The 23,009-nt window shown below is 49.0% G+C and overlaps 1 pseudogene; it reads right to left on the bottom strand.

Annotated features, from left to right (window-relative positions):
- Positions 1-3,985: 3,985 nt before the first annotated feature.
- Positions 3,986-4,981, bottom strand: LOC119965662 (annotated as a pseudogene).
- Between the last annotated feature and the right edge of the window lie 18,028 nt (positions 4,982-23,009).

Genomic DNA, 23,009 nt, shown 5'->3' with positions numbered 1-23,009 from the left:
TACCAGACGCATGAGCCCAGCTGAGCAGCAGTTACTTCTCCAGACCCTGCGGATCCAGATTTGAACAAAGGCCACTGTTCCTCTGACCTAAGCCGGGTGCCTGAAGTTAAGTACAGGTTGTCATGGTTGTTAGATGTAGTTTAACTCATAGTGTTTATGTTGCATGTATAAGTAATCTTGTGTGTAAATAAAATATTATTGAACTTGAACTAACTAACTGGTTGTTGGGTCTTTGATCGATATCCGTTTGAACCTTGTGGTGGTATCAATTGATACCTGGTGACTCTGAAAGCAATATAATATCAATGTCTAGACAAAAGAAGGGCAGCCTTATTGACTGCCATATTTATAGCCAGTAAAAAAGGCAACGGGGTGCCCTGGGAGGACATCTGTATGACCGGTGGCACTAAATTCAAAGTGGGCTGTTAGTGGTGTGTGCAGCCGCATGGCTACCTTGCCGGCTGCGGCAATGGTGTTCCGTGTTCATCCACCCCGACCCCACAGCCCACCTCCTGGCCACCCCCCACTATTCCCCCGCCCCTTGCAGAAGGCCCCGGCCAGCGGCACAACTGTCAGCAAACTATGGCGATGCTGTACACTTTCCATACCCCCCTCTCTCTCCCATAGCAGCCGCCACACCAGTTTCACAATTTTAAAACCACAAGTGACCCACACTGTTGGGAACTCGGCCCATCGGAGGCGGAGTCGCAAAGGACCCAGAGAATACCGGGTTGGGCCCGCAAATTATATACAAACGATGTCTATGTACGTGCGTTCCAGAATGCATTGACGCCACGGTGCTGGAGCATTGCAAGGACAGCACGGTAGCACAAATGGATAGCACTGTGGCTTCACAGTGCCGAGGTCCCAGGTTTGATTCCCCGCTGGGTCACTGTCTGTGCGGAGTCTGCACATTCTCCCTGTGTCTGCATGGGTTTCCTCTGGGTACTCCGGTTTCCTCCCATAGTCCAAAGACATGCAGGTTAGGTGGATTGGCCATGCTAAATTGCCCTTAGTGACCAAAAAGGTTAGGAGGGGTTATTGGGTTACAGGGATAGGGTGGAAGTGAGGGCTTAAGTGGGTCGGTGCAAACTTGATGGGCCGAATGGCCTCCTTCTGCACTGTATGGGCCCACTTCCCCGCCTTGCCCTGTAATCCCACACATTGATCATGGTCAATCCACCTAACCCGCACGTCTTTGGACTGTGGGAGGAAACTGAAACTCCCAGAGGAAACGCACGCAGGCAGGGGGAGAAAGCGCAAATTCTGCACACTCACCAAAGGCTGGAACCGAACCCCGGTGCTGTGAGATGCCAATGTTTGTAAATTTCAAAAAACTTAGCCTGAATTTTCAGTCTGACACAGAAGTGTGATTGGTGGGCCTGGAAGTGGATGCAAAATCCGTTTCCTTCTCGACTGGCTCTCAACCTCGATTTCACGCTGGCCAATTAACTGCCGATCAGTGTGTATCACTCTCTGAGACAGACTCAGTGTTGCTGGCAGAGGTAGGAAGAGGGCAGGCGACAGGACCAGTGCGGGAGAAGAGTTTGAAGTTGCTCGGGAGTTCCCTGATGGCTGGCAATAGGGATTTAGGAGCCTCAGGGAGATGCATTGACAGACTGTCTGTCTGCTGTACTATACTGTACTGTAATGGTATCTGGATCTGTAGCTTATGCCAGGAAGGCTAGAAATGCCCATAGCCTGTCTGCCCGCTGGTTCTCAGATGATTGCTTCCGGGTTTGTCTGGAGACAACGAAGGCCCTACGTGAGATATTGCTGCTGCGAGTAGGCAAGAGGCAGCCACCTCACCAAAACAAGAAGGCCTGGGACGAGGCGGCAGTCCAAGTGAGTAGGCATGATGTTGTTCACTGGACATGGATCCAGTGTAGGAAAAGGTTCACTGACCTTCTGCGCGCTTTCAGGGTGAGTATAAACTCCATTTGAAACTGTGTCTTTGGGAGTGGCAGAACCTGTTGGTGCTCATGGGTGTGAAATGCACACATCCCTGTGCCTTGACAGATCGAATATTTCGCCTGGATGGCTGGCATGTATGTAAGGGTGAGGCGGGGCAATGTGATGGGCACCTAATCCTGAGTTCTTGGCCAGGAGAGGCTGGTATGTTCAGGCATTTAGAGAGGGGACTCGTGAAAACACGTTTGTCCTTACAGGGAATGATGTTATTCGACAGACAGCAGGGTGTTACTTTAATGGGGATTTTCACAATAACTTCATTCCTTATGACACTAATAAAGATTAATATTATTATAATGATCTTTCCTGATGTGGCAATCCTATCACCCTTAAATCATGGTCCTGTTATGTTCTGTGCTATGGTTGTCGTAATGATGTACATGAACATCTAGTTCTTTAACTAGAAAGATGATTTATTAACAAACACGTAGAATGATAACTAACAAACTATAATGCAGACAATGGCTAATAAATGAATTCAGTGACTTCTCCTGGAGCTTCTCTAAGTGTGACTATCCTCCTGTACAACTTACTACCAACTGGCGGGTTTCTTGAGTTACATGATGGATCTTTATCGCCACCAGCTGGTTGGAGGCCGCATCGCTAACTATATACGAAACTGTGCACAGGCATATCACCACACCCCCTTTCCTTGGAACTGTTAAACATTTACATATAAATGTAACTGTGTCTTACAAAACATGATCTGCATCATAATTTTAAACATGTCATATGCACAAATGCATCTGTACTTTACACAACATGATATGACTGACAATTTTAACGTGTCCCTTGTGCACAGTGTATTGGGTATCCACAACGACATTGTCCCATTGATCTTCTGAACTTTGATCAGCTACTCGATTTCGTTTCAGCTTCCGGTAGACCGTTTTTCTGGCTGGTCTTTTTTGCATCACCAACTTTTTCAATTTTCTAATGCAATGCTTCCTTCTCCGTCTTCATGTGCTTTGCTTTCATGCCTGTCGGCCACATTGCCGATGCCTCCTTCTTCAGTGCCGTGGGCGCTATCCGATCAACTCGCTGTATCCTCAACTCTTCTTTTCTTCCCCTTCCTTCTCATGGGAATGACCCTCTGAGTTCGTCTTCTTATCTTTTTGACTTTAGTGGCAGCCTTCATGCCGCTGGACTCCGCCATGTGACTAGTTGCTTGTGATACTTTTGCCTTAGTAACTGTTTTTGGATCGTCTGCTGTCAATCTGACTCTGGCTCTTCTGCCACCATGGCTGATTTTGGTGCCTTAGCTGGATCGAGGAGTTTTGTTGATCCATGGTGCTTGCGCTCGGAAGCTGATCTGCATGCCCACCACCTGGTGAAGCATCCAGAATACTTTTGGATAATTGACCAGTTGCAGTTAAGTCTGCAATTTCAGGAGCGATCTGCATACTCTCGCATTCTGGTATCTTAGCTGAATCAATGTCCTCAAAGTTGGGTGTTGATTCTTCAACTTGTGCTTTAGCATCAATTGATGGCTCATCCTCACTTGACATAACTTTGTGTGGTTCGTCTTTTATTGGAGAGCCGAGTAATGGCTCATCCTCAACCGATAAGATGACACATGCTTTGTCTTTCGTTGTAGAAGTGCACACAGATGTATCCATCTGTTCTTCTTGCACGTCTTTTGGTGGAGTGGCCTTGAGTATTGGGGAGTCCGCTGCAGGAACCATTCTGTGGGCATAGGATGATTCATCGTACTGCCCTGGAGCCAATTTCTCCAAAATGGGGATTATTTCTTTAGTTACCATTTGACTGTTCGCAGTTGATTTGCTCTCAGCTGATGTATCTGTGGCTGCAATCTCACTTTCAGCCTCTGCACACGCAATCTTAGAGCTTTCACACTTATCGTTGTCCTGTGAAGATTGGGGGTGTTGCTTGTGATCACCTCATCACTGCCGCCAAACCACCTGAATAGCGTATCATAGTCATCCTCTTCTGGCTCATCACCTGAGTCTCCACTTTACTCATCGTAATCATGGTTGTCATAATTATCATCCTCTTAATCATCATCAGAGTCATCGTCATCATCTGCACTGGCTTCTCCTGTAAAGTATGACATTGCTCGTGGAACTATTTGTTCACGCAAGAAGCGACCAATTTCAAAGTCAGCAGTGAGCATTGCTGCAGAACCTTCATCCAGCTCGCCATGCTCTGGAACTTCAGGAGGACTGAAGAAATTGAAGAAAGAGACATTTGGTACAATTTCGTAACTGTTCTACCAGTGCCTCAACCCTTATGCTTCTGCTTCGTTTTCATAGTTTTCAAAGTGACGTTTTTCCTTTCTTCCAGTTGATCTGGCATCCTGTGCATCCTGTGATTTCTGGCTTGTCAATGAATAAAACATCCAACTCGTCAGGCTGCAACTCCATCTGGTACGTTTTTGTGACTATCTCATTTGTGAAATACTCATTTGGCTCAAACTTAAACTCCAGAGTGAAGCTCATTGGCTGTCCAGGCTCTGAACAGTTTATATTAACATCTTGTAGATGCTTTAAGATAGGCTCATCATGCTCCTGGATCATGTCACTGAGCAAATCCATATTTTTGAAGACTGTTAACCAGAATTCTGGAATTCTCTTGGTTCCTCCATCTCTTCATCTGGCTTATCTTCCTCAACTTTACCTATCGCTTGTATCTCACCGGATAACTGAGCCATTATATCTCGTTGCCAATCGCAATGATCCTCTGTCGCAGCGCTGTCTGGAATGTATAGATGCTCAACTAGGTTCAGGGCCTCACACGGATCCACCCCTATAAAGGACTCACGTTCCATGTCCACAATGGAAAATGGTATGCTGTGACTTCTGTTGTGTACCCATGCTTCTAGTTCCCATAAATCCAGCGTCGCAATCTCATTCCCATTGTAGTCGTTCAGCAGTCTCGTTTGATTGACGATTTTCAGTTTAACTCGCAGCCCGTTGAAATCGGACAAGCTGAGGAGGTTGGCCCTCACTCCCGTGTCAAGCTTACATTTTATCAATGTGGCATTCAACATCACTGGAATTGTCCGTCTGCCTTCGATGGTATCAGCTTCACCAGCTGGTCAGTAAGACTTCTTCACCTTTCTATTCGGACCTATCGTGTCCTTCGTCAAAATCAGATCAATGAAAAATAGGTCATCAATGGACGTCTCATCAATTGCATTGACTGACCCTGTTTGGTCCACTGTTGGACGTGGAAAGCATTGCTTCGCAAAGTGATATGTACGGCCGGTAGATGCCGGGTGATTCCTCTTCTGGGATTTACCTGGCTTGCCATGCCTCGCAAGATCGAACACAATCTTACGAGCTGTCGGATTGTGAATCCCATCCATCAATTCTTAGCAAATCTACATTTAGGCTCATTCTAATGTGCACTCCCACGATCTACACAAGGGGTGGGATCTAAATGAATTGCCTTGGAGATCTCAAGCGAGGGCCGTTCAGTGCTGGTCTCCACAGATGGGGACCAGTCGGGATGGCACTTGTGAAGGTCTCCCCGGGGATTGGAGGCCCCTAGGTGCTTGCCCTCTGCGGATGGTAGCACCCTAGCACTGCTGGCACCATTCGGGCACCTTGGCACTGCCAGCCTGGCACTCTGGCTGTACCACCTGAGTGCCAGCCTGGAACTGCCCAGGTGGCACAGCCAGATGGCAGGGCACTGCTGAGGTGCCAGGCTGGCAGTGTCAAGTGCTGTGCATCGGGGCCAGGGGTACCGTGTGTGGGAGGGGGGTTTGCAGGTGGCAAGCAAACTCCGCAGTGTAGGAAACAGGACTAAGTGTGGCCTCGGCCGCGCATTCCCTACTGAGGCCCCCAATCTACCCGAATGGCCGCTCAATAGCGTGGTGTTTCCTGGTGCTCCAAGCGCCGGGGAACACCCAGCTAATAGCGCACGTTACGGGGCTCTGTTCCCATTCGGATAGATCACACACTGTACATCTAGGGAATACCTGCAATCCTGGGTGGATCCGAAACATGAATTGGAATTGAAACAGTTGGAATTCACATGGAATAAGCCAGAGCCAGAGACCGTCTTTGAGGAAGGAAATGTGTCTGTGAAAGTGGCAGACACGTCTTATCAAACTCCAGGAGGGAAATGGTTAGCAATGAAAGTGAACAAGGTCATGGAACAACTGAAATCCTGTCAGAGACAACAGAAGAACTCCCTCTGGGTAGGTGTTTGCGGACGAGAACTGAATTTTACACATAAACTGAAAGCACAAACCTGCAGATGCGAGAAATCTGAAATGAAAACAGAAAGTGCTGTGAATATTCAGCAGGTCTGGAGTGTCTGTGGAGAAAGAAATCGAGTTGACATTTTGAATTGAATATGACTTATTCAATGTTAAAAATGCTTTAAAATATCTACTTGGAATTGATGCCATCGTTTTGTTGGCCATGGGGTCAGTTGTCGAGGTGTTGGGCATGATTTTACAGATTTTTTTTACTGAGTGTATATTATTATAGAATTTAAAGTGCAGAAGGAGGCCATTCGGCCCATCGAGTCCGCTCCGGCTCCTGGAAAGAGCACCCCACCCAAGGCCAACACCTCCACCCCATCCCCACAACCCAGTAACCCCACCCGACACTAAGAGCAATCTTGGACACTAAGGGCAATTTATCATGGCCAATCCACCTAACCTGCACATCTTTGGACTGTGGGAGGAAACCGGAGCACCCGGAGGAAACCCACGCACACACGGGGAGGATGTGCTGACTCCACACAGACAGTGACCCAAGCTGGAATCGAACCTGGGACCCTGGAGCTGTGAAACGATTGTGCTATCCACAATGCTACCGTGCTGCCCATCATATGTTATGCAGTTTCTAATGAACTCTTCTCAAGTTAAAGTAAAGTAGAATCATAGAATTCCTACAGTGCAGAAGAAGAAGGTCATTCGGCCCATTAAGTCTGCACTGACCCTTCGCAAGAGCACTCCACTCCCCTGTCAACCCCGCCCTATCCCTGTAACCGAACTTTCTCTGGACAGTCAGGGGTAACTTAACATGGTCGATCCACCTAACCTACACATTTTTGGGCTGTGGGAGGAAACCGGGGCACCCGGAGGAAACCCACGCACGCGCGGAGAAAATGTGCAAACTCCACACAGTCACCCAAGGACGGGATTGAATCTGGGTCCCTAGCGCTGAAAGGCAGCAGTAATAACCACTGTGCCACCATGGCGTAAGGTAAAGTTGCCATAGCCCCAGGTAACCAAAGGTTGCATTCCCCATTGAGGGGGAGAGCTGACTGGTGATGATTTACCTGAGGATCACAGCATCACAGGTGAGGGGTAAGGTTGACAAGGTGGGGCCTTCATGGATAACAGCCAGTACAGAAATTGAACTTACGCTGTTGGCGTCATTCCACATCACAAACCAGTCATCCCGCCAATTGAGCTTACCCACACCCGCAAGGTGGAATACAGGTTGCTATAGTGCTTTCAGGTTAACCACTCGAAATGCAACGCAATTGTCATCAAACAATAATTTGCAGTACAAGACCAGTTCTTCCCATATTTCACAATGCCATCAATTTTCAGCTTAGGCAGTATGTTGCCTGTCACCAATTCTGTCTTCAACTCCTCTCACAGAACAAGATTCGCGGCTGTGTGTGAAATCACCATAATCACATTGTCTTCAATGTTGCAAATCATTTCGCTACACTCAAATACTCATTGAAATCTTCAAACCATCCAGCTCCAACGTCGCACAATACAGCACACCAGGAAAAGGTCATCTAGGTAAAATAACTATCTCAGTGTCTGACAGCAAGTTAACAAGAATGGGTCTTGTTTGGCAGATCATTTTTTAACATCTAATTCTGGTACCAGCTAGCCAAGAGAATCCCAATGCCCCTCCTCCAATGTGTAATGGGATTCTGCTGATATCCAGTGTCTCCTCCTCTGTATTATCAATTGCAAGATTGATGGAGGGCCATATCTGGTTGTCTAGATTTCCCTGCTATTCTGTGTTCTCTTCTGCAAGGAGGGAAAGAAGAGACTTATAATTACACGAGAGTAATTGCATGTGTTTAACAACTGCAAGGACAGCATTTATTGAGGGTCTCAATTTCATATGAACAGATGGGGCCGGGGGGGGGGGGGGGGGGGGGATGTGAGGAAGTGCACAGTTAAAGAGAGTGGGCGTACCTGCAGGGTAAGTTAGTGTAAAGGATGATGCGCCACGTAGGCTTGAGAAGGCCGAGTGAGGAGGTTGGCGTGGTATGGCTTGTGGATGAATGTGCCATTTGACTCTCCTTGCTTGACCTGCTTAGGTCATGAAACGGCTTTTAGCGCTGAGTCCAGGAGTATTATGGCACCTACTGTTCACCCCCAGCCAGACCGTCTTTATTTTATTGACAGGCACCTTCTTCCCATCATTAGCAAACAGTATCTCCGTGTGGGCCGTTACAGCCCCCAGCATCATTTCCAGAGAAACTTCACTCAGGCAAGGCAGGCTTGGGACATTATTCTGGCAGTAATCCTTTAAATGCTGGAGTTGAGATCAATTCAGGTGGTTTTCTTATCATTCTCACTCAACCTAATCTGGAAGCCATATGCAAATGTAATGGTTAGATTGATGCACTGGACCTGCAAAAACTTCCAGGTTTTGCATGTGTTTAACCACCCCCACCGCCAGCACCCTCCTGCCCCTGTTCCCAATGCATCAGTAAAAATTCCTTCCAATGCGTACAGTAAATGATTAATTATACCAGTCAATTCTTTTTCTATTTGAGCTTAGCTTAACCAATGGATATCTTTAAATGCATACACTGTTATAATTTCCTGATATTCACTTATGCTCTTCTATGAAACAAACTTTAATAGGCAAACTCATCCATCTCAACAAGAGAAACATGACCTTCTGCATAGAATATCTGGGATAGAATGCTACTGGGAAAACAATCGTCCATTGAATTAATGAGCTGGGCTCCCAAAATAGCATCAAATACCACTGTAAAAGTACAATGTTGATATGCAGTTCTACTCAGAGAATCACATTTTGCAGCCAATATCCTATATGTCCCGTGGCCCTAAGTTCAAGTGGGCTGTTAGCGGTGTGTGCAGCTGCATGGCTGCCTTGCCGGCTGCCAGGTCATGCCCGCTGATGATATGCAAATGGTGTCTACTGTACATGCATTCTGGAATGCATTGACACCTTTTTGTGTTCAGTAGCCTGATGTGTTGGGCAGGTTGGTTCAACATTGACTGCAACTGGATGCAGTGAAGCTAGAAACAGACGTCTGACACAGGAGAGAATCCAACACTTTTATTTAACTAGTGGACTGCTGTACATGTTCAGCTGTGGGTTGACACTCTACTAATCTAACTGATGACCTCTTACTGGCTTGACCAGACTGACTAGCTACCGCATGGTAATAGTGCTCACTAACTTGTGCACTCTGACTGTCTCAGTAGCCGGGTCCTGAGAGAGAGAGAGAGTCTTAATGCCCTGTGGGCTTTATAGTGGTGGTGTCCTGTCTGATGATTGGTTGTTCTGTGTTGTGTGTTCATTGGTCATGCTGTGTGTCAATCACTGCCTGTCTGCATCTCATTATATACATGAGTGGATATTATGACATCTCCCCTTTTTAAAAATAAATTTTGGAACATGGAGGTATATACATGCCTGACTATGTACAAGTGGTGAGTTAATGAACATATGTACATGGGAAGGTGTCTATCGTGCAGGTACAGAGCAAACTGAGCTAAGTTTACAAGAGTTAAGTCTATAGATTCAGTCTTTGAGGTGGGCAACGACTTCTTGTCGATCGCTGCAGAGGTGGAGCAGGAGAGGCCGGCGTTTGGACAGGTGGGATTGCTGCCATTGCGTTGGTCTCGTGGACAGGTGGGTTCACTGGCAGATCGGTGGTCTCGTGGCAGGAGACATCCGGAGGAAGCATGATAACTGGCGGACCAATGCGGTCAGGTGGTGGGTGGTGAACTTTACGCAGCGCCCTCCTGTTGCGCCGGAGAATGGAGCCGTCAGCCATTTCAACAATGAAAGACCTTGGGGCGGCCTTCCTGACAACAACAGCTGGGGCTGACCAACCTCCCTCAGGCAACTGGACGCGAACAACATCTGCTGGAGCCAGCGCAGGCAGATCCGTGGCATGAGCATCATACGTGATCTGCTGGTCCCTGGATCGCTGCACTTTTTGCAGCACCGTGAGGTGGTCAAGGTCTGGGATATGAATGGCTGGAACAGTCGTCCTCAGGTTGTGGTTCATGAGCATCTGCGCCGGAGACAAACCAGTCGACAGAGGGGCTGCCCTGTAGGCCAGCAGCGACAAATTGAAATCGGAGGCTGAGTCTGCAGCCTTGCACAACAACCGCTTGACAATATGGACCCCGTTCTTGGCCTTCCCGTTTGATTGCAGGTAATGGGGACTGGAGGTGATGTGACTGAAGTTGTAGGATCGTGCAAAGTCGGACCACTCTTGGCTGTAGAAACATGGACCGTTGTCACTCATTACCGTGAGTGGTATCCCATGCCTGGCAAACATCTCTTTGCAGGCTTTGATGACTGACTTGGACGTGAGGTTCGACAGTTTCACCACTTCCGGGCAACTGGAGAAGTAGTCGACCAAGAGCACGTAATCACGCCCATTGGTGTGAAAAAGGTCTATCCCCACGTTAGATCATGGAGCGGTCACAATCTCTTGCTGTTACAGTGTTTCCCTGTGCTGAGCCGGTTGAAACTTCTGGCAGGTTGTGCAGTTGAGGACTGTGTCGGCAATGTCCTGGTTGATGCCCGGCCAATTAACCGCCTCCCGAGCTCTGCATCGACATTTTCCGACCCCAAGGTGACCCTCGTGGATCTGTCCGAGCACCATAGCCCGCATGCTTTGAGGAATGACGATCCTATCTAGTTTAAGAAGGTTTCCCTCAACAACCGTTAACTCGTCCTTAATGTTCAAGAACTGGGGGCACTGCCCCTTTTGCCAGCCATGGGCGAGCTGTTGCATCACTCGCTGCAGTAGGGGATCTTTGGCAGTTTCTTCGCGTATTTGGACCACTCGTTCATCAGTGGCTGGGAGGTTGCTGGCACACAACTGCACCTGTGCCTCTATGTGGCAGATGAAGTCGCCCTGTTCACATGGCATGGTGATGGATCGGGATAGGGCATCCACGATGATCAGCACCTTACCCGGTGTGTAGACGAGTTCGAAGTCATATCGGCGGAGACGAAGAAGAATTTGCTGTAGCCGAGGTATCGTGTCATTTAAATCCTTCTGGATTATGTGGACAAAGGCCTGTGGTCTGTTTCCACCGTGAACATTGGCAGGCCGTAGACGTAGTCATGAAACTTGACTATTCCTGTCAGGAGACCCAAGCACTCCTTTTCGATCTGGGCATACCGTTGCTCGGTCGGCGTCATGGCCCTGGAGGCGTATGCCACTGGAGCCCAGGACGAGGAGTCGTCACGCTGGAGGAGCACCGCCCCAATGCCGTCCTGGCTGGCGTCAGTAGATATCTTGGTGTCCTTGGTTGGGTCAAAGAACGCCAGTACTGGGGCTGTGATGAGCTTCGCCTTCAGCTCGAACCACTCCTTTTCATGTGCGAGCAGCCACTGGAACACTGATGACTTCTTTACGAGATGCCGGAATGCCGTGGTGTGGGCTGCCATATTGGGAATGAATTTCCTGAGAAAATTTACCATCCCGAGGAAGCGGAGGACCGCCTTCTTGTCCTCCAGGGTCTTCATGGCGTTGATCGGCAGCACCTTGTCGGCGTCAGGTTGCACACCCTGCTGTGAAATGTGGTCACCCAGAAACGTGATAGCGGATTGACCAAATGAGCATTTGGCCTGTTGAGCTGGAGGCCATTTTCATGAGTCCACTGGAAGATCTGTTTGAGGCGAGCAATATGATCCTCGGGCATTGTGGACCAGATGATCACGTCATCCACATAGACTCGCACCCCCTCGATGCCCTCCACAATGCAATTAAATACTTTGGAAGCTGATATGATACCGAAAGGCATGCAGTTGTAGAAATAGCGGCCAAACGGTGTATCAAACGTGGACGCGTCCAGCTGTATTTGCCAGAAGCCACGGGAGGCGTCCAGCTTGGTAAAGAATTTGGCATGAGCCATCTCACTGGTTAACTCTTCACACTTCGGGATCGGGTAGTGCTCTCACATGATGTTGCAGTTCAGGTCTTTGGGATCAATGCAAATGCAGAGTTCACCAGAGGATTTTTTTACGCAGACCATGGAGCTGACCCAGTCTGTTGGTTCCGTGACCTTTGAGGTCTTGGAGGTCTTGTAGCTGCTTTTTCAGACGATCCTTGAGAGGAGCCGGCACCCGGTGTGGTGCATGGATCACTGGGGTGGCGTTCAGCTTGAGCAATATCTTGTAGCGATATGGGAGCGTGCCCATTCCATCAAACACGTTGTGGTATTGCGTGAGAATGTCGTCTATCTCAGCCTGGAGATTCACATCGGGCGAGGCAGTCGCCGGTGTCGAGGACATGGTGTGGACACGCTGGACTAGATTCAGGAACTTGCAGGCACGAGCACCGAGCAGGGACGCCCAGTCAGGCCAGACGATCTCGAATCGCAATGTTGCCTTGATTGCCTTGTGAGATACCCCAATCTGAGACGATCCACTGGCAGCTATGGCATTGCCATTGTAGTCAAGGAGCTGGCAGGCTGGTGGAAGAATGCTTGGTTGGGCACAGATGCTGTCAAGATCTGACTGCGATGTGAGGTTCGCAGACGTGCCGGTGTCCAGTTTAAATCGGATGCAAGCCTGGTTGACTGTGAGGACAGCACACCACTCATCGTTGAGATCCACACTGAGGATCGAAAGGCGGTTTGCAGGTACGGTGGAGACCAGCTCGCATGTGGTTATGATGCCCACCAGATATGGAGACTCGAGGCAGTAGGCATTGGGGTCTATTGGGCTGTTGGGATCAGAATCCTGCATGCCTTGTTGTACCGAGCGGACACTTCTGCGCCGCAGCTGGGATTGCTGGCTGATGATCGGTGGAGCGGACCTGCAGAAGGCCAGGCTTCCCACACTATAGACATCGCCGTCCTTTGGCTGGACTTTGCCGCTTTAAATTGGCGGAGCTACAATTCGGACACGTCATGACGCTGACGTCAGCACGTTCCGTGCGCCATCGCGCATGCGCAGTGCGGTCGTCCGATTTACACACCTGCGCATTAGGGTTTTCGGCCCTGTTGTCCACCCGGTCGTGATGCTCATGCGTAGGGACTCGGGAAAAGCGCGCAAAATGGCCACTCTCCTGGATGCTCAGGCCTTGCATTTTTGCAATGGCCTGCACCCGTTCTGCCTCGTGGGAGGCCAGTTTTGCAGTTTTGCTGCCGCCCTGATGTGGGAGTAACGATTCTTGGCTTTGAGGAGCTGCTGCCGCAGGGAGTCGGAGTGGACCCCGAAAACGATCCGATCCCGGATCATGGAATCAGCCGTCGAGTCATATTTACAGGACTAGGATGCGGGAAGGACTGAAAAGTTTTATCCTTACCCTGAAGCCTCTGTTGGAAGATGTACCATTCAAAGTTCTCATTCACCTCAACTTTAGCAGAACTGTCTTGAACTTCATCTTGTCTTCGCCATCGGCAAACATGAGCGAGTTAAAGATGTGGATGGCGTGGTCCCCCACAGTCAACAGGAATAACGCAATCTTCCTGGCATCCGATGCTGCCTCGAGGTCGAAAGCTTCGATATACAGGAGGAACTTTTGCTTGAAGATTTTCCAATTGGCCGTGAGGTTGCCGGAGGTGTGGAGCTGCGGAGGAGGCTGGATGTTTTCCATTTCGCTGGATGGCTGCTTGCTGGTCCTTGCAGATTCACTCGGGGTAGGTTCATTTGGATTAATAGCACTCTGGTACCATGATGTGTTAGGCAGGTTGGTTCGACGTTGACTGCAACTGGATGCAGTGAAGCTAGAAGCAGATGTCTGACACAGGAGAGGATCCAACACTGTTTTATTTAACTAGTGGACTGCTGTACATGTTCAGCTGTGGGTTCACACTCTATGAATCTAACTGATGACCTCTTACTGGCTTGACCAAACTTACTAGCTACCGCATGGTGATAGTGCTGACTAGCTTGTGCACTCTGACTGTCTCAGTAGCTGAGTCCTGCGAGAGAAAGAGAGTCTTAATGCCCTGTGAGCTTTATAGTGGTAGTGTCCTGTCTGGTGATTGGTTGTTCTGTGTTGTGTGTTCATTGGTCATCCTGTGTGCCAATCACTGCCTGTCTGCATCTCATTATATACATGAGTGGATATTATGACATAGCCATCTTCTGTTCCCATTATGGGAGGCATGCTAGTGTTCCTTGGTTTCATTTTGCCCTGTTTGGTTTATGTGTGTCGGGGAGGGGGTGGGGGGGGATTGTATGATGGATTGCTCCTTTGCCTGGCAGCTGTGTGCTTGTCTGCTGCGACCCTCTCGCTTCTTTGGCCTGAACCCTGGCAAATTACCAGTAGTGGAGAAGGGGTGTGGTGTTCGCTCTCTTTCTGCTGTGCCCTGTGTCAGTGTCCTTTTGCAGTGGTTAGTGTTGCTTCTTAGCACTTTTCCACTGATGTGGGTCTGCTGCAGGGGTGCAGTGCGGGGGTGGGGAGAGGGGGCGTGGGTGACGGCCGTGCACTGACTCAGCAGCTGGCAGTATTGTATTCTTTTGTCTTTTAGTCTTTATTTTGTCTTTGGTGTGCAGCTGGTGTCCTCGTTATATTCCTGCCGGTTTTATGTTTTCTTTTGGTGGAAAATGTTCAGTATTTGGTTTTCTTTGAAATGTACCGGATCTGTTCTGGACGGAATTGAGCCCTCTTGTGAGAAGTGGGATGGATTTTTTTCTTTCTCCTTTTTAACAGATATCTTTGCAGCATCCTTGAACACGGGTGAGGTCCCGGAGGACTGGAGAATTGCTAATGTTGTCCCTTTGTTTAAGAAGGGTAGCAGGGAAAATCCAGGGAATTACAGACCTGTGAGCTTGACGTCAGTGGTAGGCAAACTGTTGGAGAAGATACTGAGGGATAGGATCTATTCACATCTGGAAGAAAATAGACTTATCAGTGATAGGCAGCATGGTTTTGTGCAGGGAAGGTCATGTCTTACAAACCTAATAGAATTCTTTGAGGAAGTGACAAAGTTAATTGATGAGGGAGGGGCTGTAGATGTCATTTACATGGACTTTAGTAAGGCGTTTGATAAGGTTTCCCATGGCAGGTTGATGGCAAAAGTGAAGTCGTATGGGGTTCAGGGTGTACTAGCTAGATGGATAAAGAACTGGCTGGGCAACAGGAGACAGAGAGTAGTGGTGGAAGGGAGTGTCTCAAAATGGAGAAGGGTGACTACTGGTGTTCCACAGGGATCCGTGCTCGGACCACTGTTGTTTGCGATCTACATAAATGACCTGGAGGAAGGTATAGGTGGTCTGATTAGCAAGTTTACAGATGATACTAAGATTGGTGGAGTTGCAGATAGCGAGGAGGACTGTCAGAGAATACAACAAAATATAGATAGATTGGAGAGTTGGGCAGAGAAATGGCAGATGGAGTTCAATCCAGGCAAATGCGAGGTGATGCATTTTGGAAGATCAAATTCAAGAGCGGACTATATGGTCAATGGAAGGGTCCTGGGGAAAATTGATGTACAGAGAGATCTGGGAGTTCAGGTCCATTGTACCCTGAAGGTGGCAACGCAGGTTGATAGAGTGGTCAAGAAGGCATACAGCATGCTTGCCTTCATCGGACGGGGTATTGAGTACAAGAGTAGGCAGGTCATGTTACAGTTGTATAGGACTTTGGTTAGGCCACATTTGGAATACTGCGTGCAGTTCTGGTCGCCACATTACCAGAAGGATGTGGATGCTTTGGAGAGGGTGCAGAGGAGGTTCACCAGGATGTTGCCTGGTATGGAGGGTGCTAGCTATGAAGAAAGGTTGAGTAGATTAGGATTGTTTTCGTTGGAATGACGGAGGTTGAGAGGGGACCTGATTGAGGTATACAAAATTGTGAGAGGTATGGACAGGGTGGATAGCAACAAGCTTTTTCCAAGAGTGGTGGTGTCAGTTACAAAGGGTCACGATTTCAAGGTGAGAGGGGGAAAGTTTAAGGGAGATGTTCGTGGAAAGTTTTTTACGCAGAGGGTGGTGGGTGCCTGGAACGCTTTACCAGCGGAGGTGGTAGAGGCGGGCACGATAGCATCATTTAAGAGGCATCTAGACAAGTATATGAACGGGCGGGGAACAGAGGGAAGTAGATCCTTGGAAAATAGGAGACAGGTTTAGATAAAGGATCTGGATCGGCGCAGGCTGGGAGGGCCGAAGCGCCTGTTCCTGTGCTGTAATTTTCTTTGTTCTTTGTTCTTTGTTCCTCCTCCATGCTCCGTGTTGGATTAGCCCTTTCCCCCGGGCTGGGCTGGTGAGCCTTTCCACTGATGTAGGTCAAGGGAGGGGGGCTGGGGTGAGTGTGGTCTGGGTGGCAGGTGATTACATAGATACATAGATACATAGAAGATAGGAGCAGGCGGAGGCCTTTTGGCTCTTCCAGCCTGCTCTGCCGTTCATCACGATCATGGCTGATCATCCAACTCCATAGCCTAATCCTGCTTTCTCCCCATAGCCTTTGATCCCATTCTCCCCAAGTGCTATATCCAGCTGCCTCTTAAATATATTCAATGTTTTAGCATCAACTACTTCCTGTGGTAATGAATTCCACAGGCTCACCACTCTTTGTGTGAAGAAATGTCTCCTTATCTGTGTCCGAAATGGTTTACCCTGAATCCTCAGGCTGTGGTTCTGGACACACCCATCATTGGTAACATCTTCCCTGCATCTACCTTGTCTAGCCCTGTTAGAATTTTATAAGTCTCTATTAGATCCCCTCTCATTCTTCTGAACTCCAGCGAGAACAATCCCAGCCTAGTCAATCTCTCCTCATATGACAATCCCACCATCCCTGGAATCAGTCTGGTAAACCTTCGCTGCACTCCCTCGAGACCAAGAACATCCTTCCTCAGAGAAGGACCAAAATTGCACACAATACTCCAAATGTGCCCTCACCAAGGCCCTGTACAATTGCCGCAACACATTCCTGCTTCTATACTCGAAACCTCTTGCAATGAAGGCCAGCATACCATTAGCCCTCTTTACCGCCTGTTGCACCTGCTTGCTTACCTTCAGCGAATGGTGCACAAGGACACCCAGTTCCCGCTGCACACTCCCCTCTCCCAATTTACAACCATTCAGGTAGTAATCTGCCTTTCTATTTTTGCTTCCAAAATGAATAACCTCACACTTATCCAAATTATACTGCATCTGCCATTGGTTTGCCCACTCGCCCAACCTGTTCAGATATTGCTGTAGGATCCCTGTTTCCTCGTCACAATTAACCCTCCCACCTAATTTGGTATCATCTGCAAACTTTGAGATGTTACATTTTGTTCCCTCATCCAAATCATTAGTATATATTGTGAATACCTGGGGTCCCAGCGCCGATCCCTGTGGTACCCCACTGGTCACTGACTACCAATTTGAAAAGGACCCATTAATCCCTACTCTTCGTTTCTTCCCTGCCAACCAGTTTTCTAACCACCTCAATACATTTCCCCCAATCCCATGCACTTTCATTTTGCACAATAATCTCTTATACGGGACTTTGTCAAACGCCTTCTGAAAGTCCACATATACCACATCGACTGGCTCCCCCTGTCGACTGTTCTGGTTACCTCTTCAAAGAATTCCAACAGATTTGTCAAGCATGATTTTCCCTTCATAAAACCATGCTGACTCTGACTGATCCTGCCACTGCTTTCTAAATGTTCCGCTATAAAGTCCTTGATAATGGATTCAAGCATTTTCCCCACGACCAATGTTAGGTTTACTGGTCTATAATCCCCTGCTTTCTCTCTACCTCCCTTTTTGAATACTGGAGTGACATGAGCTACCCTCCAATCTGAGGGACAGTTCCAGAGTCTACAGAATCCTGGAAGATGACCACCAATGCATCCGCTATTTCTAGAGCCACCTCCTTAAGCACTCTGGGATGTCGATTCTCAGGCCCTGGGGATTTATCCGCCTTCAATCCCATCAGTTTTCCCAGCACCATTTCTATACTAATGTTGATCTCCCTCAGTTCCTCCCTCTCACTAAACCTTTCATTCGCCAACATTTCTAGGATCTGATTTGTGTCCTCATTTGTAAAGACAGAACTAAAGTATGTATTCAATTGCTCAGCCATTTCTGGAAGAATAATGTCATTCACCTGAGGAAGGAGCAGTGCTCCGAAGGCTCGTGTTTGAAACAAACCTGTTGGACTTTAACCTGGTGTTGTAAGACTTCTTACGAATAACTTATACAGTCCAACTCCCCTCCCCCAACATGTAATGTTCGATGTCATCCAATTCTTGATAAACAAAGCCCATGAGTTGTAGAACCCTTTCCCCTCAACTCAAACTTCACTTTCTCGAGCGTTAAGAATGCCAGCCACAATTGCCGCATCGCCTTCCTTTTGGACAGCCGATCAAAGCTCGCCTGCAACTCCTTCCTCTTTTCCAACAGTGCTGGATCTACATTCTCTCCATACTTCCTGTCTACCTCCAACATCTCATCTATTAACCTTTGCCTCTCCACCCTCTCCTCCATTTCCACCTTTGCCTGAAACGATATCACCTCCTCCCTTCAATGCTTCCCATACCACCGCCTGCGAAATCTCCCCCGTACAATACAACCCCACATATTCCTCAATTACTTTCCCAATCTTATCCCAAAACCCTCGGTCCCCCAACAGCCCCATATCTAATCTCTATCCTGGCCTCTGCACTGCCCCATTCTCCAACACCATGTCCACCCGATGCGGCGCATGATCCGATATCGCAATTACCGAATGGTCCGACCTCTTGACCCCGGCCAACAGCTCCTTCCCCACCACAAAAAGGTCCACTCCCTTCATCTTCTCGCCTTGCTCCCTCACCTCAGCCGATGTCTTTGCCACAGCCACCCTCACCGGGGCAATTGCCCCTCCACCAACTCCTTCAATGCCACCGCCATCTCCTTTCTCAGCACTTCCAGATGTTTCGCAAACTGCTTTTCCCTCCAAGGACATCACCTCAGTCATCTTCTTTGCTGTAAACAGTGCAGCCCCAACCCAGCACCCCAGCCTCCGCCATTTTGCCAGTTCCCAGACTGGCCCTCTTACTCTATGATGTACCCTCACTCTCTCCCAACAATCTATCCCTCAATGCCAGCAAAACTAAAGAACTGGTCATTGACTTCAAGAAGCAAATTACTGTACACACCCCCTGTCTGCACCAATGGAGCCGAGGTGGAGATGGTTAACAGCTTCAAATTCCTAGGAGTGCACATCACCAAAAATCACGTCGACACTATCACCAAGAAAGCAGAACAGTGCCTATACTTCCTCAGGAAACTAAAGAAATTTGGCATGTCCACACTGACTCTTACTAACTTTTACAGATGCACCGTAGAAAGCATCCTATCTGGCTGCATCACAGCCTGGTATTGCAACAGCTCGGCCCAAGACCGCAAGAAACTTCAGAGAGTTGTGAACACAGCCCAGTCCATCACATGAAAATTCCTCCCATCCATTGAACATAGAACAGTACAGCACAGACTCCATCTACACTTCCCGCCTGCCTGGGGAAAGCGGGCAGCATAATCAAAGACCCCTCCAAACCGGCTTACTCACTCTTCCAACTTCTTCCATCGAGCAGGAGATACAAAAGTCTGAGAACGCGCACAGACAGATTCAAAATTAAAAAACAGATTCTTCCCCGCTGATACCAGACTCCTAAACAACCCTCTTACAGACTGACCTGATTAATACTACACCCCTGTATGCTTCACCCGATGCCGGTGTCTAACAGCGGGATTCTCCGACACCCCGCCGTGTCGGAGAATCCCCGGGGGGGGGGGCGGCGTGAATCCCGCCCCGCCGCTCCCACGCCGGCTACCGTATTCTCTGGCGCCGGTTTTCAGGCGGGGGCGAGGATCACGCCACGCCAGTCGGGGGCCGTTGGCAGCGGCCCCCCCGGCAATTCTCCGGGTCCCGATGGGCCGAGCGGACGTCGGTTTCTGGCCAGTCCCGCCAGCGTGAAATGGGGATGGTCCCACACGATGGGACCTGGCTGGTAGGCCAGCTGGTGCGGTCCTCGGGGGGTCGCGTGAGGATCCGGCCCCGGGGTGGGCCCCCACTTCTGCGCCGGCACCTGCAGGGCTCCGTCACGGCCGGCGCGGAGAAGACACCCCCCTGCGCATGCGCAGAATCACGGTGGCAGTTCTGCGCATGTGCTAACTCGCGCCAACCCCTCCGGCGCCGACCTAGACCCCGGATGTGTGGAGTATTCCGCTACTTCCGGTTGGCCCGATGCCGGAGTGGTTTGCGCCATATTTTTACGCTGGCGTCGGGCCATCGGGGGATTCGGGTGAATCCCGCTCTATGTATTTGCATTGTGGACCTTGTGTTGCCCTTTTATGTATTTTCTTTTCATTTTCTTTTCTTTTCATGTACTAATCTGTTTGAGCTGCTTGCAGAAAAATACGTTTCACTGTACCTCGGTACACGTGACAATAAATAAATCCAATCCCTTCTTCACGGCTGTTTCCCTTTGACTCTTTGACATTCTTTGCCTTTTTTATACCTTCCCACACCCAACCATTCACAACTTGCCCCCAGGACCGGACATTAATTAAAACTACTAAAAACACGCCTCAAGCAGGAGCCACCCAATGTGCGACTTCCCCTCTACATGCCACCCCTTTTGAAGTATTATCACAGCTTCTGTCTGCTCTTCAGCACCACAGGCTGAGGTATTATATAGCTCTGCTGCCTTTAGACCTGCCGCCTTTAACAACAGCCTGTCTTTAGGCTGTGCCTGCAGGCCTAGGGCTAAAAGGTAGAGTTAGAATTGCTGCTTAAAGAAGCGCCAATTTCTACTACAGAGAGGAAGGCAAGCAGGGGGTTAGGGTCTTCCGAAACTGATGTATTATTACTGGGCGGCGAATGTGGAGAAGGTACGGAGCTGGGTCAGAACGGTTGACGCCCAATGGGTCAGAATGGAGGAGAGTTTGCGTAGGGGGTCGGAATTTAAGGCGCTAGCAACAGCGCCGCTCCCGATGGCCCCAGGGAAATACTCAGGGAGTCCAGTAGTAATAGCTTTGTTGAGAATTTGGAGGCAGTTTTGACAGCAATTCGGGTTGGGGGCAAGGTCAAGGGAAATGCCGATTTGGGGGAACTATAGATTTGAGCCAGGAAAATGGGATGGAAATTTTCGGAGATGGGAGGAGAAAGGAATTAGGAAACTAAAATATTTGTTTCTTGGGGGTCATTTTGCGGGATTGAAGGAGCTGGGAGCGAAGTATGGGCTGGAGCAGGGGGAAATATTTAGATACATGCAGGATCGAGACTTTGCCAGAAAGGAGATACAGAGCTTCCCAGTAGAGCCGGACTGGAGAATTGAGTAGTATCGGTGGTTTACGGAGCTATTTTGGAGGAGGAGAAGGCGCCGCTGGAAGGGATCAAGGCAAAGTGGGAGGAAGAGTTGGGAGAGGGTATGGTGGAGGGATTCTGGTGTTAGGTGCGCCGGAGAGTGAATGCCTCCACCTCGTGCGCAAGGTTGGGGCTGATACAGCTGAAGAGTGGTATATAGAGCACACCTTACAAGGGCGAGGCTGAGCTGGCTCTTTGAGGGGGTAGAAGATGTATGTGAACGTTGCGGGGGCCGGGGGGGGGGGGGGGGGGGGGGGGGCATCAAACCACGTTCATATGTTTTGGTCCTGTCCAAAGCTGGAGGATTACTGGAAGAAGGTGTTTAGGGTAATCTCTAAAGTGGTGCACGTGAAACTGACCCGGGCCCTCGGGAGGTCATATTTGGGGTGTTGAACCAGCCAGGGTTGGAAATGGGCGCGGAGGCAGATGTTTTAGCCTTCGCCTCTTTGAGCGCCCGAAGGCAGATCCTGGTAGAGTGGAGATCAACCTCTCCACCCTGTGCCCTGGTGTGGCGGAGGGGAGGTGCTGGAATTCTTGATGCTTGAAAAGGTCAAATTTGAACTGAGGGGAAGGATGGAGGGGTTCTACAATTCATGGGCATTATTCATTATGCACTTTCGAGAATTGGATCACATCGAACATTAGGGCGTTGGAGGCTGGGGGGAGGGGGACTGTATGTGTTAATGGTGAGTATGGGTGATTCCTGATTCCTTCTTGTCACTTGTTTATGTTAACATGCGGGCTATTGTCTGGGGTTTGGTGGGAGGATGGGATCGTTGTTATTGATATGGGGATTGACATTACATTCGTTACTGATTATTGTTTATTGTTGGGTGTAAATTTGGGAGAAAATGTGAAAAAGGAGGAGAATAAAAATCCAGAGGTGGCGGGGTCCCCCGACCTCTTGAACCTGTAGCTCCCACATCTTATAGTGCATTGGGTCGCCCCAGGCTGCAGCCGAATGCCTAATGTTATCACTTCCGTCGCTTTCTTCAAATCTTCAGCACTCGTGGTACCATGTTTTGTTTGGTCCTTTGTTCTTCATGAAGGAACTCACCAAACACTTCGACTTGTCCAAACCAGAATCCTTTATTGAGTTTTGTGTGGTAAGATAGCAATCTGATACAGAGCATGTTATCATGGAGTCTGCTAACTACACCTCTGGAACTTTCACCTGGCACTGACCATTCACATGTACGGCTTATTACCCTCTCAATCGTCTTCTGCAGATGACCGGATGTGTCTCCCTTTATATCTGAGTCACAGGTCACATGACCCTGGTCTACAGGCGGCAAGATGTGTACCGCCACCTACTGGTTGGAGATCACACACCATCCAACTATGATATAACTCATAGGCATATCACCAGAGGAGTGGTCTGATCATCCATGAACCAGAGTGTGCCTGGTCTTATGCCTTTTTGGGCAGAATGTTCCTTGTCTTGGTAGATGCCCATTCCAAATGTTTGTCCATTCAAGAGATGGGGTGGCAACTTCGGCCACAGAAGAAGCCTTGCACCAGATACTTGTAACTCGTGGCCTCCCCAAAGTCATAGTGTT

Source organism: Scyliorhinus canicula, chromosome 5 (genome assembly GCF_902713615.1).
Source record: "Scyliorhinus canicula chromosome 5, sScyCan1.1, whole genome shotgun sequence".
NCBI lineage: Eukaryota > Metazoa > Chordata > Chondrichthyes > Carcharhiniformes > Scyliorhinidae > Scyliorhinus > Scyliorhinus canicula.
Note: the sequence above shows the minus strand (reverse complement) of the source record. Positions and strands in the feature narration are given on the sequence as shown.